This window comes from Delphinapterus leucas, unplaced genomic scaffold, assembly GCF_059928025.1.
Source record: "Delphinapterus leucas isolate spDelLeu-1000000601 "Yukka" unplaced genomic scaffold, BTC_Dleu_Yukka2 spDelLeu_asBTCV2_sq25, whole genome shotgun sequence".
NCBI classification, from domain to species: Eukaryota; Metazoa; Chordata; class Mammalia; order Artiodactyla; family Monodontidae; genus Delphinapterus; species Delphinapterus leucas.
Window position 1 is genome coordinate 6,183,926 of NW_028322234.1, and position 19,263 is coordinate 6,203,188.

Below are 19,263 nucleotides of genomic sequence, written 5' to 3' on the forward strand. Positions count from 1 at the left end.
GGTGGTCGCCTCAGCTTGGAGACCCAGAGAGAACCTGGGGCAGCAAAGGGTCTGGAGCAGACTTCTGGCCCCACCCCACCTTCAGAACAGCTGGCTCATCGTGTACCCATAACGGGCTCCAAGCATGGCCTCCATGACACTCGAGCCAAGAGAACCATCCCAGCAGCCAGCTGCAAAGGCACTGATGCCATCTTGGACAAGGAGCCTGTGGCCTACAGCCCAGGTCCAAGCAGGACAGGGGTAGGGACTCTGCCCAAGAGTGTGCTGGAGCCAGCTCCCACCAGCCCATGAGAGCCTGTGGTGAAGCTTTCAGGAATCTTGGGAGCCAGATGTTAAACACAGCCATTGTTAAAAATGCAATGGTAAGGTTGGGACTGACCACCTGAAGGCTGCTGTGGGCAGCTAGTTATCTCCTGCCTGGCAGCATTCTAAATTTTCTAGAAAAGTCATATAACTGGGTTTTTATAGAAAACCTCCATTTGTATTTCTGTAGCTAATTCCAGTTTTAAAAATACTGTACTAAGAAACGACACAAATCCTTGAGCTCTACCCAGCTCACAAATCACCTCTATTTATACCTCAGTGTCAGGTACATGGTAGACACTAATAGCATTAAAACTGCACAAGCAGACCCATGTGCCAGGTGCTGTTCTAGACGTGTGAAGTGTATTAACTCATTTAATCTTCAAAACAACCTCAGGAGATAGGTATTATTACTTCCCCCGTTTTCTGTATAAGGGCAGTGACACTCCAAGATGTTAGGTAACTTGTCCAAGGCCGCACAGATAATAAGGCATGGAGCCAGGATCAGGTCCAGGCAGTCTGGCTCCAGAGTTGGTGCTTGTAAGCTTTATGCTTAGTTCCTGAAAAAACAAAGGCACCAACATGCATAAGCAGACATAGTACCCAAGGAGCAGGAATGACTTATATTTCATTTGATGAAGATTCTGGTTGAAATAAATATCACTTGAGATGTTCCTCTGAGCAGCAAGGATGGACACTACCTCTGCCTTACTTCTACTGCCATATTCCTGAGGTCTGGGGTGACCTCTGTCCTAGTTAACTCGGCATCCTATCCATTTTAGCGTGTGTCCTGGATTTTTCATCTTTTAAACAAAGTTTTAGAATTTTATTAAAAATAGTTTTTAAATGGAATTTTTATTGCTTTTTAATAAACCATTTGTGGTCAAAAATTGTTTAATGTAATTTACTTTTAGCACTCTCTTTTACTTCTCAAGGGCATCTTCATTTGGAGATATATGTATTTTTTAATTGATGTATAGTTGATTTACAATGTTGTGTTAGTTTTAGGTATACAGCAAAGTGATTCAGTGTTTTTTATATATATATATATATATATATATATATAAAACGGCTGAGAAATTTAAATATCATATGATATCACTTACATGTGGAATCTAAAAAAAAATGATGCAAATGAACTTATTTACAAAACAGAAAAAGACTCACAGACATAGAAAACAAACTTATGGTCACCAAAGGGGAAAGGGGAGGAGGGATAAATTAGGAGTTTGGGATTAATATAAACACACTACTATACATAAAATAGGTAAACAACAAGGACCTACTGTATAGCACAGGGAACTATACTCGATATCTTGTAATAACCTATAATGGAAAAGAATCTGAAAACGGATATATATATATATACATATATATATATAACTGAGCCACTTTGCTGTACACTTGAAACTAATACATTGTAAATTAACTATACTTCAATTTTTTAAAAAAGTATAACAGATTTTTTAACTTAAAGAAAATGCAATGACAGAAACTGTATACAATAAGTTATACTGAAAACAAAGGTGATGAAATACTCAAAACTCATCACTTCCTACTTATTTTCTCACATTTACTATTTTATCTAGGTTTCTGAGTTTATTCATTACTACTATATCTTCATGGTGAAAATGGTGTACTACTGAGGCATCTCTTCCCAACTCCACATTTGGTGACAGACATGTTAGTAGCTTGAAATCAAACATAGTGGAAGTATTTATACCATGGAAATTGGCAAACACTACAAATCAGGGCTTGATTTATTGTCGAGTTGGTGGCCCCTGTAGAGTCCTGGGCTGTATCCAGCTCAATGCCTGTTTTTGTAAAGAGTTTTAAAATTTCATTTTATGTATTTTTTATTGAGGTGGAATTCACATAACATAAAATCAACTATGTGAATATAAAGTTTTACTGGAATACAGCCACATTCGTTTACAAATTGTCTATGGCTGCTTCTGTGCTATGCATAAAGGCAGAGTTGTGACAGAGACTGTATGGTCTATAAAGCTGAAAATATTTACTATCTGGCACTTTACAGAAATAGTTCACCAACCCCTGGGGTTTAGACTTAAGAAAGTGTTGATTATGCAGATTAAACTTAAAAGTGTGTCATGCCTGTAGCTGTTACATTAGGAATAGCACAAACGATGAGGAAATATTCTTCCAGTATTTGAGAACTCTTTTCTGATTCGCTAAGACATTACTTGACTCATTAACATAAAAATTATCAGTCAACATTCATGTCAGGACTACACTCATATGCTGATTATAGATACAAAAGTTCAGCAAAAAACAAGGAAAGCAGTCTGTGAGAATCAACTGACTACATCAAATTGACAATAAAGTGTTGTGTTTCATTATTATTTGTAAATTGTCTGCTACCTATCCTTTCTCTATCAGTATAATTTATAAATTATGTGTGTATAGGCATACTTTTTTTTTCCTGGAGAGCCAGCTGTCGAACATTTATGGGCACACCACTAGAGTAAATTAGAGTTCTTCATTACTTCAAAGTGCTTGGAATAAAGTTTGAATGAAACTAAAATCCATTTGCATTACTGTAATTCAACATTACATATAAGTGAAAAGAGGAAAGAACCTGGATTCTTTAGATACCAACTCTTATAAATTACGGTTTACTAAAAAAATGGTTCTAAGTTTTATCATCTCTGCATGCAAACTGAATTTCTCCATGGTGATTATCAACGTCAAGCAAAAACAAACAAAAAAGCCTACCTAACATAAAAAAGTTATGTTCATGGACACAGTGCTCCCTTTTATGAAAATCAATAATGTTACTTGGAAAGTCAACAGAAGTTCAATATTTAATACATTCCCTAACACTTTACTTTTCTCATAACTATACTGAAGAAATGTACTGCTCCTCCCCCCACTCCCACTTCTAGTTTCCCAGTGCCCTGCCTGGACACCCTATTTCCTATGTGTGCCATGAACACACGTAGTCTGGAGCCAGGCAGTGTGACAGCAGGGAGGGGATGGGGCTCTTTACAGAAGCCTGAAGGAATCTGAGGTCACAGATCTGGGGAGCAGACGTGCACAGTCATGAATGAGGGAGACGGAAGTATAAACTGAGATGAGAAAGGAAAGAAGGGTCCAAGTCACATAGCACCTGTAGATCATGACAATAAGGAGAGGGGATGTCTATTCTAATCACATGGGATCTTAAGTGAATGATGTGATCTGATATTGGTTTGGAAGGGGCAAGAGGGAAGTGTTCCAAGAGGGTGATGGCCAGGCTTGGACAAGAGATGGAGAAAAGATGATGAAGGGAGAATATACATTTTGGTAGTAGAGCCACCAGGACTTACAGATAGACTGGACATACTAAGGTGGAGAAAAGCAGGGAGCACGGATGATGCTGGGGCTTTAACAGGGCCACAGTTATGGCTGCACTGACTGCAATAAAAACTCAAGAGTCCTGCACAGGACTTCCCTGGTGGCGCAGTGGTTAAGAATCTGCCTGCCAATGCAGGGAATACGGGTTCAAGCCCTGGTCTGGGAAGATCTCACATGACGTGGAGCAACTAAGCTTGTGTGCCCCAACTACTGAGCCTGTGCTCTAGACAGGCGAGCCACAACTACTGAGCCCACGTGCCATAACTACTGAAGCCCACGCACCTAGAGACTGTGCTCCGCAACAGGAGAAGCCACCGCGATGAGAAGCCCGAGCACCACAACGAAGAGTAGCCCCTGCTTGCTGCAACTAGAGAAAGCCGCGTGCAGCAACAAAGACCCAACGCAGCCATTAATTAATTAATTAGAATAAAATAAATAAATAAATTTTTTAAAAGAGTCCTGCACATCCTCTCTGTCCTGGGAGGCTGGACCCCAGTGCTCTGAGAGCATGAAAAATACGACTGGGGGACTTGACTGGGGTAAAGAGTTGCACACCCCTGCTCTGAATCTCCCAGAAAGGCATGAGAGAGGAAATAATCCTCTCCTCTCCACTGGCTGCAGTACACAGTGGCCCCACGATCCACTCCACATCTGATTGCTCTCAATAGTTCAAGTGCTCTTCAGGCTAAATCAATCTACTTTTATTTTCATTTTTTTACGTTTAATTGAAAAAACAATGGCGCACAGGAAAAACAAAAACCGTTCCTATTGCCCCAATACAAATGCTTCCCATTTTACCCCAAGTTCTAGTTTTTGTGCCTTTTCTAGTTGTGCAAGGCTGACAAAAAATGCTCCTTTTCTTCATCATGGCAAGGCTTGTCCATTTTTCTTCAGAGCCTGCAGGATCATTCTTCACAGCTCTACGCCATTTGACTCTGTGGATACACCATGTTTCCTAAGCCTCTCCCACGCCATTTAATTAATGATATTAAAAATTATTATTACATAAATATATTCATTAACATTGTTATTAAAAATGACCATGTATCTGTAAATAAATTTCCAAGAGTAAAATGACCTGATCAAAAGACATGGCCATGGCTATGCCTCCTGCCACGTAAATATTTTCCAAAAGGGTGAAGTATGAAGTTGCTCCTGGGTCCTGGAGCAAGGTGCTGTGGGATGAGGTGGGTAGAGTGGCAGATGCTCTAGGAGATGTAAAATAGCAACAGGACAGTTTAACGCCGTCTTGATTACCTGCCAACAACATTTTTCCCCCACATATTTGAATATGAGGTATATTTTCTGATTATTAATCATATCAACATTTCTCTGTCTGGTGATGTCTCTGGGAGCTTGTGATTGTTAGTTCTGAGTAAGTTTTCCATACCAAAAGAACACTGCTTCCTAAAGGCGATTTCGCGCACACACACAAGTCTGTATTTTGATCCCTCCCCTCCCCAGTCTGCAACCACAATACAGAGGGATTCGGAGAAGTTCAGGCAGGCTGTAAACCTGGTTGCGAGTTCCAACCCAAGCACCTCTTCCGAAGTGTGCCTTTCCTTCTACAACTGTGGGATTTTGTTCTACAACCAATTTCTTCCTGCTTCCCCCTAGGGAGCTTTCAGAAATGTGCAAAATTATGCAATGTTGTCTGGTAATTGCTCACACTAAAAGGAAGACTATCTTTGGCAAAAAATACCATCTGTGAAAACCACAGTTAAATATCTACAAACTCATCCAGGGGAGTAACTGCCTCCACCCCCAACCCCCAAGAAAAGCAGGGAGGGGACTTATATGTGTTCAGTGTCTACGATGAACCCAGCAACTTCCCTTCAGGCATTATTTAACCCTTCAGTAGGGTAGGGCTTGTCTTCGCTTTATAGAGGACAGCAAGTCTGACAGATTGTCAGCAATATTTGATGTGATTTGTCCAAGGACAAACATCTCAGAAACAGAGCTATATAGATTTGAACTCCAAACCCCTTGCATATGAAATACTTTTCTTCCTCCCTCCCTCCCTCCCTTCTTTCCTTCCTTCCTTCCTTCCTTCCTTCCTTCCTTCCTTCCTTCCTTCCTTCCTTCCTTCCTTCCTTCCTCCCTCCCTCCCTCCCTCCCTCTCTCCCTCCCTCCCTTTCTTTCTGGCCATCCGTTTGTCTTTTTCATTTGGGGGGGAGGCCCAGAGGATTTCGCATTCACCAACCGTACTTAAGAAATGAGAAGAAGGGCTTCCCTGGTGGCGCAGTGGTTGAGAGTCCGCCTGCCAATGCAGGGGACACGGGTTCGTGCCCCGGTCCGGGAGGATCCCGCGTGCCGCGGGGCAGCTGCGCCCGTGGGCCATGGCCGCTGAGCTTGCGCGTCCGGAGCCTGTGCTCCACAGCGGGAGAGGCCGCAGCAGTGAGAGGCCCACGTACCGCAAAAAAATAAAAATAAAAAAAAAATTAAAAAAAAAAGAAATGAGAAGCCTTTCTTCTCCATGAGACAAGACCTCGTGAATGGAGCTGACATGGCTCAGGGGGCCCAGAGATATCAGAGAAACCAGGCTGTGTGACAGGGGAGGGGTCAAGACTTGAGGGTCGCTGGGAGGGGACAGGGGCCGTACTGTGTACCCCCATGCTACCCAACTCCCCATGTGGAAAAACAGCACAGGCCCCAGCTCTTACCCAAAGCACAAGCGATGAGGCCCTGGAAGCACGCTGTCCAATTCAGGTAGGCATTAAAATTAAATAGAAATTTTAAAGTGAATTCCTTGGTGTACCACCCACGCATTAGGTGCTCACTAGCCACATGTGGCTGTGGCTACCATACAGAACAGTGCAGACAGAGACCATCTCCACCAGCAGCAGTGCTCAGCCAGGAAGGAAAGAGCTCAGCAGGGATTTTCGCAGTCCCCTCTCCTCCCTGCATTGGGCAGAGTGTTGCCTCCTAAGAAAAGTAAAGGCTCTGAGGTCAGCTGTGCGGTGGCCAGATACTTACCCTGGCTAAACCTTAGACTCATCTATTAAATGGTATAATACCTGGCACAGAATGAGCATATGATGAGTTGCTCCTGTCCTCCTGCTTCTGTTATGGTCCAAAGATAAAGTCCTTACAAAGAGATAACCCTTATAAAGATGATGCCAAAAGACACTGAACACTTGATTTGTTAAGTAGGGTTGCTCATTAGATTGAATGAGATCCAGTCCCTCCATGCTGAACTCCACCTGCAGGTCTATTACCCACTAATAGGATTAAAATCCACTCTCTGCTCCTTCCAGCTGCAAGGCCTCAGGTAAGGACAACCCCCCTCACTCTTTTCCTCATCCTTAACAGAGAAACAGTATCAGCTCCCTCACCTAGGTGACTAAACCAAACCAGACACTGCACCAGGCACCTAACATGCTCAGCCCCTTAGGATGACACCACTAGGTGATGGCACCAAGAGCCACATATCACAGATAAAGACACTGAGGCCCGGAGACACTAAGTGATTCACCCCGAGGCCACTCAGATGGAAGCAACCAAGTAGGACCTGGAGCTGCTGCTCTCACAGAACAGCTGGGGTTCAGGGTTCAGAACCTTCTTTTAGGGGAGTCCAGGCCTGGGGGACTCTTTTAGGGGGAGTCCAGGTCTGGCCCGAAGGAGGGAGGAGGCATGTGCACTCCAGGGGGCGCTGGGCCTGAGGGATTCATCACACCAGAGAGGGGGGCTAGGCAAGTGCTGCAAAACCTGTAGCTGCCCACCTCCCCCGCTTCCTGAGTCCTGTCTCCAGCCCCTAGAATCTCGACTCCCTAAAACTGAGTGACACACACAGGACAGGCTCAATGCCTGAGTGCTGACCATGCCACTATGGCTCCAAGGGAACTGACGCACCACAGGAGGACTCCAAAGAGCTGAGGTCTGGAGAGGGCCAAGCAGTCATCACAGGAGGGGGGCATCCTCCAGGGAACCAGCCATCCCAACCCCAATACTAGTAAGCCAAGCAGCTGCCCTGCCCAGTCCCCACCAAACTTAAACTCTTTCTTACCCCAAACCCAGCTTGGTCCTCCCAGGTTAGGCACTGCTTGCGCTTACCCACAGCTTGAAATCAGAGATGGATCCACAATAAACTGGTCATTGGCCCTAACAGAATGAACTATGCATCAGCAAAAGAATGGGGTGGGGTGGACACAGGCATGTCAGACAAGTTAAAGGTGGGCAAGATCAGACCAGGATGCCACAACAGTCAGAAGACAGTGCTCCTGGGACAGCTGGCACTGGGCTTGTTGGGAAAGGCATGCTGGACCTGGAGCCCAGAGAGGCAGGTAGGAAGGGAAGGAAGGAGGGAGAATAGAGGGAGGGCAGGCCACCCAGGTGGGGGTGTAACAGCGGGTCAGGAGCTGATGAGCAGCTGAGTGTGGCTGCAGCAGGGGAGGAGAGAGGATGCCTGAGCCAGAGGTTATAGGGCATAATGTGCTCAGCTGACTCTCCTGGTTGCAAGTGACAGAAAAGCCAGTTCAAATGGGCTTCATCAAGAAAAGAAGCCATTGACTCACCTAGGGCCAGCTGGGCCCAGGCAACTTATTCCTCCCCATCCCTCTGGGCCAGTCTCACTCCTGAGCAGGCTGTCCCTAGGCAGCAGACCCTAGCAGCAACCTGCTCACATCCTTCCCCATTCAAGTCTCCTCCAACTATCCCAGCAGAGCACTAAAACTTTCAGATGGCCACAGGTCCATCCCTGAACCAATCACTGGCCAGGAATACGCAGCCCCATGATTGGCTAGACCCCAATCACTAAGCATCCCATGGGCATGGACCAGAGGGAGGGAGGAGGAAGTAGGGGATGGGAGCTGGGTGAGCTGCCCACCACCAAGTTTGTTTGCTACCATGCACACATCAACATCCAAGATGCTTCAGGCCAGGGACCACATCCTACTCTCAACAGCTTTGCTAAGCAGTGTATGTACATCCTCCTGAGAAAATTAAGGCTACAAACCTAACCTCTTCCAAAGCTACATGGTGAACAGCAGTCAAGATTCCAACTCAGTTCTGCTCAACTCTAAAGCCCAAGTTTTCCACCCAGAGAAAGACTGTCTTCTTCACTATGTCACCTACAGAGCTCACATGTTACCCAGTCAGTCACATGGCCCCAACAGAGGGGGTGAAACATCCCAGTCTGTTTTTGGACACTCACTCTGGGGCCGGCACAGAGGCAAAGACCAGGACACAGGAGGCTGGCTGGGAAGCAGCTACATCTCCCTAGTGATCCTGCTTGTAGGAATGGGGCAACCAAGGGAGGTGGCCAGCTGAGCAGTGGACTGTGGCACCACCAACCAAAAGCACAGCATGCCGAGGGCAGCAGGCAGCTGGACTGCAAGGGCCCATGCACTGCTGGAAGCCATGGTGAGAATACCTGGGGAAAGTCTTAAAGGCCAGACAGGGGTCCCCAAAGCAAAGCCAAAATACTCAAGGGGAAGGAGGCACCGTGGGCATGAGGTCTGAAGAGAGCGGAAAGGCCAATGCAGTAAGGTACAGGGAGCCAGGGGACAATGGGAACCGCTCAGTGTTAGGCCTCAGGCTTGCTTCGTTCCCAAGGAGACACATTCAGCACTGACCCTGCGGCAGGCCACTGAGCACAGCATGATGACCCAGGGAGACAGCCTGGAATGACAAGCATAAGGGCGTCCTCATGCACAAGGCTGTTGGCTCATCTTACAAAGCAGATGATGCCGCTTCCTATTCCCCAACTAGAGGGAGCCCACCACCAACAGTACAGAAAACCATGCCCACTGTACTGACACAGGAGCATCATCCCCAGGGCAACACGCAGATTCCTGCTCCCCTAACTCTGAGTGGGGCTGATAAGCAGGTTCACCAGAAACCCTGACAGTCCCCACCTACCCGCCCCAGACCTCACTGTTTTTGTCCTGCCACATGGGAGGGCTACAGCAGTCTAGGGACACCTACTGCTTCTGTCTGCACAACAGACCCTGCTTCTTCTGCAAGCTCCTCCCTGACTTCTTGAGGGCACTGCCATTTTCTTACAAAGCCCCCTTCACCCCACCCCCAATCCAAGCTGGAGTGATTCTCCAGGAGTTTTCAAACTGGAAGCAAGTCAGTGAATCCATTTTTGATTATGTCCTAGCTTTCAAGAGTTCAAATCCCAGAGCTGCTACATTTCCCGCCATGTGGAAGAAGTCTGTCCACAAGACACACAGACACACACAATGCTGAGGACAAAAAAAAAAGAACAGTTTCCCTCTCAGTTCTCCCACTCCAATTTCAATCCCAAACAGTACTTTGACTCAGTGGTGAGAGGAGAAAGGTTACAAGCGAATGCAGGATGAGCTCACAACACCTGGGAGGGTGATACTTTTGCCCTTTGGTGAGAAGTGAGGCTCCTGCACTCAGTGGAAGCTTTGGCCTGTTGACCAACCTTCAAAGGGAGAACTTTAAATGCTTAAGAATAAGAATCTCCTTTAAAATAGAAGTGAAAGTGAAATAACCATTCACAAACCTCCTGGCCCCCAGACACGCCTAAAATGTAACATGTGGCCCACATCTGCCACTGCCAGGCTGCCAGCATCCAGCAAAGGGGGAGCAGACATCACCAATTTCGGGTGCTTGCCTAGAGCCCCTCAGATTGGAAGGGAAAAACGGAGGGACACGAAAGATCACCTGACCCAATGCATTTCAGTTAACCTAAGGGAAAGAAATGCAGGTACCAGTTTCTGGTAAGCGGGGGGTGGGGGTGGGGCGGGGGGGGTGGGGGGGAGGACAACAATGACGACGACGGGATGGGGGGTACAGACAAGAAGAAACGGGCAAGACAATCAGCTCGGACCAGACCTCCGAGTCATCAGCCATACCTCTGAGCCCGAGAGAACAGAAGTCTGGAGAACTCGGCTCCTGCCTGGGTCACAGGCACGGTCTCCTTCTACCCAGGCTCATCCAGGCAGTTACTGCAGCATCAGGAAAGGTGATGGGGACAGGAGAATCAGCAGTGCTATGGTGAGGCTCTCCTGGATTCCTAAAGGGCTCCTTAGCCCAGGATAGGGTCAGAAGCTGCAACCTAGCACCTGCACTAAGACAAGGTACCCAAGTGAGACTACAGGCAAATCAGAGTCTGCAGTTCAACCAGGAGTGGGTACTTAGAACCCTGGCTGTGATCTGACGCCATCCAAACAATCCCATTGCTTACGCCAGACCTCATATTTCAGTTACATCCATTCTGTCATCTGGACCCAAGTCTCCCAGGCCTAGCATGACACCCACCTATTTGAAGGTGCCCAACTATTTGAAGGTGCTATCATATCAAAGAGGTGACTAAACCAGCACTCACCCAGGGATCACCACCAGCCCACTCCCCATCCCATTCTCCCATTAACAGGACCTAATGTTTCTTGGGGGCACCCCCTCTACTCTGGGTCAGTCTGGGTGGAACTAACACCATGCCAAGATTCAGGGGTGAACCAACGAACACAGCCTGCTATTTCAATCAAAGTCCAGAGAAGGCACCGGGAAATGTCTGCTGGGGCTTCTGGGTAAGAGGTGACTTCTCTTTCTGCCCCTGGATAATGGTCAGTGAGGGTGGATCCCAAAGCTGCAGGGGCTGGGGAGAAGACACCCACTATGCAAAGGCAACACAACAAAAAGCAAAAGAGAGAGAGGGAGTAAAGCCAGGTCGTCACCTGAGAAGAGGCCCATTTCTGGGCCTTTAAGTAACACAAGCCAATGAGCCCCTCTGCGTTTAAGCTCCTGTCATGAGTGCAGTGCCACCCTCCCTCTAGAGAAAAGGGGTTAAAAGAATTAGTAAGGTGCTCTGCCTGCAACTATCTAACTGAACACTTGAAGGAAACAATGTGAAACAATGAGCAGAAAGGGTAAACTCTTCCTAGTTTATATACCTACACGTCAGTGTCACTCACCCCCCACCCTCGCAGCTCTAAAAAGCTAGCTTGCCAACTATTTGCCTGGCACAGATGCAAGGTGCACCAAGGGGTAAAAAAAAGATGGGAAGTGTTTACTGGAAGTGGCTTTCAGGAGAACTGGCTTCAAGAAGGAGGACACAGGTAGCTATCTTGGGGATCACCCAGGGGAAAGCGGACGTGGCCACCACCCCATGATCCAACCCAAGCTAGGCCAGGGACCTGATGGAAAGAGGGGTCAAGAGAGCTAAGGTGGAATAGGGGAGGCGGGAATATCCAAGTAAGGCATCAAGGGGACAAGGAGAACCAGCCCCCAGGTGTGTGCAAGCAGAGCTGCAGCCAGCTTGGGGGGCCAGGCACCATGCGGAGCCAAATCTGACCGGACTGTGGGTAAGGGAAGGAGCTGAAGGTACAAGCAGGACAGCGGGGCCACCGGCACCTGGAGGAGGGCTGCCAGGCCACCAATGGCCTCTCGGTGTGAGCCACAGTCATGTGCAGCTGAGTTCTCCATCAGTAACTCACCTGACTGCTGACGTTTGCACCACAGAACCCCCCATCACAGAGCCAAGGCCAGCCACCTACAAAATCACTTTGTGCACACAGTGGACAAGTGACTAGAGTCTCCACAGCAGCCATGAGGCTGACCCACCACAGGGTGTGGCCTGGAGAAAGCATCACCCATTTTTTGGCCCTTGACGAATGAAACTCGGGAGAGGGGGGTGTCCAGGAAGGGTTTGATTTGTCACATGACCAAAAAAGGACACAGGATCCCAAGGTAGCATTTGAACAGTGTCTCCAGGGATCACAGACAGCCAGGGAATCTAAGATCAAGAGCCACCTTCACTGTCAGGGGTGAAAAATGCCAGCCAAGAAACAAAAAGGAAAAAACACTTCACACCTTATCCTCAGCCAGTTCAAGAGAAAGCAGAAAGTATTTCAGGTACAACTTTCCTCTGGGACAAGCATAAAAACGTTGTACAGATGAATCCAGCATAAGGATCCAAATCCAGGCAGGAGAGTGGAATGTCTGCCTTGTATCCACTGCCCTCTCTCGAGTGACATGGGAGGCAGCAGCAGGTGGCTAAGGACTGGGTGGGTAGGTTCCAACCCTAGTGTCATCCCTTCTAGCTGTGTGTCCACTGCGCCTCAGTTTCTGCACTGGTACCTGCCTCCCAGGGTTGCTGTACAGATTAAAGGTGAAAAGTGCTGGCACCTCATACCTGCTCAGTAAGCGCTGACAGCCAATTCTGAAGACCAGCCCTTTTCACGGAAGATCAACAAGCATCTGAGCACCCACTTGCTGAAGAAGTTCTGGATACCTGGGGAGTAACTCATGCTCTGCCAGCAAGGAGCTTGCAATCCCATAGAAAACGTGTTCAACAAGACCTATACTCAGCAGGAATGTAGGATTTTTAAGTTATGTACAGTGCCAGAAGGAGACTGTCTTTGATTAAAGCAGGAAAGGTTTCTGGAAAAGGGAGAGCAGTAGGGACAACAGGGGGCCCCAACCAGAGGCAGAACAAAGGGTTCGATCCTAGGTGTCACACACATACAAGTAAAGTCGGCTTCCAGGTTTAAGTAGATGCTGTTCTGACAACAAGCTATAACTTCATTTCAAAACATTACTGGATTAGGAGTAGCTTCTGTCCTTGAGTTTTCTCCAAAAACAAAAACAAAAAAACAGCTACTCAAAGTACACCTGCCATTATGTGGAAGTTCCTGAATGTTTCTGATCATAAAAATGGACCCTAACACCCAAAAAGGTTAGGACCCACTAGGCTAGAAGATTTTAAGGGGGGAAAGGTGGTAGGATATGGGAAGGAAATAGAAATGCAAAACTTAACGTTTAAAAACACTTCACATTTAAGGTTAACCTCAGAAGACGAAATGGAGTTCAACTTTCATGCTGGGCACTGCTTATGTAGGAGGTGGGACACTGTTGTTAAGCCCATCGGCTTCTGAGCCAACCAGCACTGGGTTTGGGCCCAGAGCTTTCCCATATCCACCTCTGTGACACTGGACAGATCACTTAACCTCTGCTCTCCCCTAAAATGAAGATGGAGCATCCACTTGCAAGAGTGGTTCAGAGAACCACCAAGGATGCAAAGCACTCTACACAATACCTGGCATATAGTAAGTGCTCAGTAAACAGCAGCTCTTCATTTTACAGCCTCCAATGGATGAATCCAGGAAACTCTGTTGCAGTCCCAGGAGCACTGGAAGGCTTTTAACCCCACCTGCCTGGAAGTGGCACATCACCTGACACGACTCTTCTTTTTAGCAGCCTCCATATACAATCACAGAACCTCCAGGAACTCACAGGTCAAGAATCTGAGGGCCCAGATAGAGGGCCCAGTCCTGTCTGCACGCCCACCTGGCATGGTGGCCCTGGACTCTTGAGCCAGCTCTGACGATAATCAAGAGCTCCCCTGAGTGCAACAGCACCTACCTCCCAGGAACTCCTGCCTTCTGAGTCCTAGGTTTGCCTCCGGAAGCCACACAGAGCCTACCTAACTCCAGTACTGGAAACGAGCCCCAGGCCCTTCACAGAGCCTGACACCTGCCCCCTTCCCATCCCATTGCTGAGAGGGCAAACTGTTCAAGGATTTGCTACCAACTCCTCCAAACTCTCCATTCCCCTCAGGTCAGAGACAAACCAAGAACTGACTTCCTTTTGCTTCTGAAAACTCAAATGATGGAAAAAAATGATGATTCTAGAAAGCCATTTCATGCTCTTAAGAATTCTGAACTATCTTCGAATAAGACACATGAACTGTTCCACTTGGATCTAAGAGCTGTAGCCCTGTAAGGCTGCCGCACCCCAGACTATCCGTGTGCACGCTCTATGCCTGCTCCAGGTCCCTGGAGGGTTGCAGCTGGGCACCCCCAGGTCTGCACTCTCCATATCCAGCACCATAAATGCTTGCTAGAAATGTTTATTCAACTGCTGAGCCACCTTTTCCAGTTTTACCATATTTCTCCATAAACAGTGTGCATCAGTTGGTGATTGAAATATAAGTGTAGGGCTTCCCTGTAGGCGCAGTGGTTGAGAGCCCGCCTGATGATGCAGGGGACACGGGTTCGTGCCCCGGTCCGGGAAGATCCCACATGCCGCGGAGCAGCTAGGCCCGTGAGCCATGGCCGCTGAGCCTGCGCGTCCAGAGCCTGTGTTCCGCAACGGGAAAGGCCACAACAGTGAGAGGCCCGCGTACCACAAAAAAAAAAAAAAAAGAAAGAAAGAAACGTAAGCATACTGCCTCCCAAGACCTGGAATTCATTCAGAGAGTACTTTTAAACACAGCATGCGGAATATTGGTAGGCCCTCCTTATTCAGGAAATGCTCTCCAGTTCATGGAACCCCTGTGTCAATACTTGTTCAGCGCTACTCATGTGCCTGGAGAGTGAAAAGGAGCAGTTTGAGAAGGGGCTCTGAGCATGGGCACTCACAAGGCTGGACTGAAAATGTGCTGCCTACGCAGCCGGCCACTGAGCCACAAACTCAGTCACCCAATCTGACAACCAGCTAGTGGGCCCCACAGGGACCAGGCGGACTCAGGCCAGAGCCACCACCAGGAATAAAAAGGAAAAGCACAACTTCTACTGAGAGACAGAGCCCCCAGCTTCCAGAAGGCGGTTTACAGTGGTGGGGGGGGGGGCAGGAGACCCCCTGAGGCAGTCACCTAGAGGTTGGGCTGGGTTAAATCAGTGCTGGATGAACCAGAACTCCGTCTGAGAAGACACTCACATGGACACCAAAACTGAGGCAAAGTAAATACAGCTCTCCTCCTTCACCGAACTCCACGCTTGGCACCCCTGAGGGCATGTCCTGCCACACGAAGCTGCATCATGAGCCCGGGTGACCATGGTGCCTGTTTATATCTGTATCAGGACAAAAACCCCTTCCCCATAAGCTGATCTTGGACTGTCCTCCTAGGCCTCTGTGACCTCCAGCCAGGACAACATACCCTGACAAGAGCCGCCTCTGAGGACCTCCATGAAGACCGAATGTAAAGTCCACCTTCTTCTGAGGGAGAGAGTGAATCACAACAAGGTCTTACACCTGCTTCACAACCAACACTGTTACCTGCCTACTTCCCAAAGTCATAAAATGCCACACTGCTGTCCTCACACGTCCTGGCCATGACGTAAAGGAGCAAAGACAGGAGGTTACTGAATGTGGGCAACCAGTGTGATCAGGAAGAGTCCACATGCTTAGATTTCATATCTTCTAATATACTAATGAGAATCAGAACTAATAGTCTTCCATTTTAGAACTTATAAGATTCCTCTTTTCTGCAGGATCAATGGCATTTTAAATTAACATCAAAAGTGCTGTAATCTTGAAGCAGAAAAGGAAGCTGGAACACAAGACTCATGAAAAGTTCCACATCAGCTGGCAGTTGCCACACCACAGTGTGGTCTGGCCCAGGATTCTGTGTCCCTGACAGAAACCTTAAGATGTTTCCGGGACAGGCTGTCTAATGTCATCAACCTGTAAGATCTATCACAGGTAAATCGAACCCAAGTTGTAATCTCATATAAACTTGTGTGGGAGAGAAGAGACTCCCACATCTTTTCTTACCAGCTCAAGGACACTGCCTTCTTGGCCTCTTCTGAAGCTGCCTCTCCATGTTTGAGAGCAGTATGGTGGCGTTTAAAGTTGGAAGCACTATCGCTTAATGACTTTGGCTAAGTCCCTCCCTAACTTTAGGGCAGTCTCCTCACATTAAGTCAGTAGGAAACAAAGGCATCTTGTCCTCTCCTGGCCATGGGAGACACTCACTAAACAGTACTGTCATGATGTCTGCTTCTGCACCTGCAGAAAGGGGAGACTGGCTACTCACCCCACCTCCCTTTATAGGCTGTTGGGAGAAAGCAGGAGACTCTGCTGCACAAAGTCAGGTAAAGCATACATCTCTGTGTAGAAGTGTGTTAGTGTTTGTTATTCAGAAAATTCACACAATGTACCTTGCATTAAAAGAAAAAACTTCTAGAACAACAACTCATGTTAGCCTCTGCTGCGCCTTCCAGAATCTGAACCTGGATCTCGAAGGAGCTTTTGGGGCAAATACACCCGTTCCCAATCCCACTTTGCAGATGAGGAACCTGCAGTCCAGTGAAGCTAAGTGGTATCTTAACCTTCAAATTCCTAGGTGGGAAAATTATCCTTCCCGTGTCTCTCTCTGCAGAGGCCCCTTGTTCACCTCCCCTTGGCACCTGAAGTCTGCAGAACAGTGAAGAAGAAAAGTAGTTCCTGAGGTTTCCTGCTGGACAGCCCAAGAAGGAGTCTAGGGTTCAGTCAGTTTAACCAGCACTTAGAAAGTACACCTAAGGCTTCTGCTCTAGACAGAGAAGACAAAGCCCGAACTCTGGAGAAACAATGAGTGTCCGATACAAACGGGAACCTAATCATTTGCTGATGAGATTATGCTTGGGTGGACTGACTCTGATTTCTGGGCAGGAGTAAGACAGTCCTCAACTTTGTCCGTAACAAAACAAGATTAAGATGGAACAAAGGCACAGACTGCACTTAAGAAAGATTTTCAACACTCTGGGCTGCCATACACAAGAAGAGTAAGGCTTCGACTGTTCTGAAAAACCGTTAGTTGCTTTTTGAAAAGGAATGTACAGAATTTACTTTATTACTGAGTTGAGAGAAATTATTAACTCAGAGCCTGATGCTATAGATATTCAAATACTCCAGAAGCTAGAATATAGAGCAAAGAAACAACTTTCCTCTTAAGAACTCCTTTGTCAGGGAGATGGTCAGAAAGTGTTACTTTGTTATTTCCCTAAGTTTTCAGATACCTGTGGATATTAGGTCAGCTGCCTGACATTGGGTTTTCAAGCAAAAGCTAAGTTTGTTAGCATACTTGCATGCCCATAAAGGTAAGCATTACATGACACAATTCTCTGTCGCTTCTCTCAGAAGAGGTTTAATTTTAGTGTTGGCTCTTCAACACTGTCCCCATTTTTATTTTCCAGGAGCACCTTAAATATGTGTCAACTAACTATACAGAAGTGGAGTTCCTACTTGGGCAAGGCAGAAGAGAAGAACAGCTGTGTGCTGGCACCGCCTGGTTGGAGCCACCTAGCTCTCACCTGAGCCCAGGTCAATCAAGAGAAACTGCAGAAATAAGGTCACACCATCTCTGCCAGCAACCTATCCCTCCACGGCTCTGAGTTTCTATATGGGGTTTGCTCCAAGCCACACGCCTGTCAAACGGCTTATAACAATACTCAGGGATGTCACTGACAACAGCAGCATTTAAAGGTGGCACTTTCTCCCCACTCATATTCAGAGACAATTTCCCAATTTCATCCACCACACTTATATTAGTAGGACTCTACACGACCTATCACAAGAGTCCACCCAAATAAGCCACGTGAAATGTGCATTCCATGACACGTAACACAACCGTGGGCTTGGCCTCTCTTCCTCCTGTACTCCTAGGAACCCTTTAGATTAGAGCCTTACACAACACTGGAACCCCTGAGGTCACTGCCCCACCTAATCTACAACATGGTGACTGCCCGTTAAAGCGCCTCCTGATCCCAAAGCTTTCCTAGGTGGCGTTAAGGATCAGTGCTAATATCTCAGCAACCTTTCAGACTCTCCGGAAGGCAAACAAGCACATGGAATTCAAGAAATTACACTCTGACTGATGCAAAAGTCACCAAGGCTATATATTTCAAGTCACTTGTTTTATCCTCTAATATTTCAGTCTTGGGAATTGCTGCAGCACCCGTTTCTGCAAAAATTCTGCAAGGTTTTTATATAGCTTGTGCCTACTCCACCCCCAGAGTCATAACAAAAATGTATACAATATTTCTTAAAGACAATACCACCAAGTCTATCTTAATGGGGTCTGAAGACCAGGAATGACAGAATTACTTATGATACAGAAATCAGAGTCTTACAAAAATAACTATTTCTGCCAGAATTGTACAATCCAACATGAATTATTCCCAAAATGCTAGGCTAAAGCCTACTGCTAAAAGTAATCAGCCAAACTCATGTAAAGGAAAAGCAAAAGCCCCCATAGTGACAGAAACCTAAGTTATCTAGCCAAGCCCAAGATGGTTTATTTCTTCCATCCCCAGCACATTAAAAAGTGGTTTCAATGGCCACTTCTTGGTCTCCCAGGAAATGCAGGGGCTCACTTCATACCTGGATGCTACTACATCTTCCCATTGCTCCACTGCTCCTGCCACAGGGGGAAATGACCCCTGTGGCCGTAAACCACTCATAAAAAAATATGAGAACACGATGAGTCTTTCCCTACACACACGGAGGGGGGCAGGGGAGATCCCTCCACAAACAGTAGTCTCCGTGGAGGAGCACCTGAGAAAGCGACACCCTGGGGTTAACCCTGATGGCCTAGGTCACAAACTAACAGGCTAGGACCCCAGGTAGGGCGTAGACAGCCGACGGAGGGCTCTGGGTGGAATGGGAGAGCAAACAATCACCTTTAATTCACTACCAAAAAGCAGGGCTCTGGCTTGGTCTGAGACGTAATGAGTACTTAGGCCCAGAAAGGTAACAGAAAGAATCCCACTCTCCACAAGATCATCTTCTGTCGGCAGGGACCCCAAGAGAGACCCGCCAAAGGCATGTCCACTCTCAGAACCAAAAGGGACTCTCCGAGTGCCCTGGGCACCCGGCTAGGTGCAAAGCAGGCCAGGGGGGTTCCCTCCGAAGCCAGGAAGGTGCTTC

The 19,263-nt window shown here is 47.3% G+C and overlaps 1 protein-coding gene across 1 annotated transcript in view; it reads right to left on the minus strand.

Annotated features, from left to right (window-relative positions):
- Positions 1–19,263, minus strand: part of MED26 (mediator complex subunit 26) — a 56,364-nt gene that overhangs the window by 21,530 nt on the left and 15,571 nt on the right. The window lies entirely within an intron of this gene.